A 1,622-nucleotide genomic window follows, 5' to 3' on the forward strand; every position below is an offset into this window, starting at 1 on the left:
AGTAACAAAATGTATTTGCATGTTATAATAACTGCCTTTCTGTCTTTCAGTTTTAGTCTTGATTTCTGTGTTTTCAATGTTTGTAGGGATTTTGATACTTTTACAATTTGGGGATATTTGATTAATATTTTTTTAAAAAATGTCATTTATGCTGTTATCCAGAAATATTCTGTTTGAACAGGAGAGTCCTATACATAATACTGATTTAGCATTTGGAAGAGATATCCTTATATTGCCCTACTTGAAGATAATATTGTACACAAGAGGTTGTGACTTACATAAATATTCCAGAGATCTCCTTTATAGGTTAAGGTTCTGAATTACTCTGGCAATTTCTACCTCTGTGCCTCCTCGGGAAACAGATAATAAGATCAAAATAAATGTAAAAATGTAAACTAGATTTGGAAGCATAAAAGTGTTAGCCGCAAATCAGATTAGAAAAACTCATCCTACTATATACCCAGGTAATTATGGGGCAAAATAAAGGGGACTTTATGTTGTACCTATTGTTGAAAATATACAGAAACAAAGTTAGATTGGATGGAGTTATCTCCTACATACAATGTGTCTTATAATGATGATTAAATAATCGTGTAGAAAAGTATGAAAGAATGAGGTAGCAGATCCATATAACCCATCTTTCTTAGAAAAGTTCACTTGTGAAGTTCAAATCTTACATCTTATAAAAAAAGAAGAAAAAACAAGTTAAGACATTGTAATAAATTCCACACAGATATATAATCATTATATTATTTAAGAAAATGACTTATTATAGCTAAATCACTATGTGAATAAAATTTTTGCCAGAGATCTAATNTCAATTTAAATTCTGGCTCTTAACATTTGGTCATACACTCACAGTTAGTCAAATGCCTAACTCCACAGACTGTAGTGGAAGTTTTTATTTATTTATTTATTTTTATCTTTTCTAGTGCCACTGAAATGTCATGAATTGCCAGGTTAGGANTCATATTTTATGCCATTCAAAAAATACTCCAGATAATTGTAACTTGGGTTATAGATAAAATGTTGGTAAAATTTATTTCTGTTCCATCACAGTTCATTACTAATGACTAAACCTATATTACCACCATGATTGTAAATAACAATGCTCTTATTTCACAGTTTAGCAATGATAAATTAAAATTGCGACCAAGATGAAGATAACAGCTTTCTGGGGACATAAATAATATGCTCTATGTTTCGGAACACCAAGAACCAATCTCTGCCTTCTGAGATTTGTATAAATAAAGAAAAACTCTGACTGACAGTCAGTCAAGGTTGTAAGATTCTCTCTACCATCATGCCAGACTTAATTCTACATGGCCTTCTTAATTCTATTCCTCCTTGGAGGTATCTGCCAACTTATGTTGGTAGTCCCTAGTTGAAAGCTTATCTTGTTTCTGAATAGTAAGTATCCTGGAGCTACCTAGATTGACATAAGCATAAGTCTGACCACATCCATTAACTTTCATAATGGGTATCAAATTCTCCAAAACAGACATGATGTTAGGAATTCCTGACCAATGATAACTCACACGTGGAGATAAGAAGCTGTCCAGGTATTTCCAGAAACCTAAAGATACCTCCCAATTGGGTCCTGTAAGCAGAAACGAACACAT

This window comes from Mus pahari, unplaced genomic scaffold, assembly GCF_900095145.1.
Source record: "Mus pahari unplaced genomic scaffold, PAHARI_EIJ_v1.1 scaffold_12821_1, whole genome shotgun sequence".
Lineage (NCBI taxonomy): Eukaryota > Metazoa > Chordata > Mammalia > Rodentia > Muridae > Mus > Mus pahari.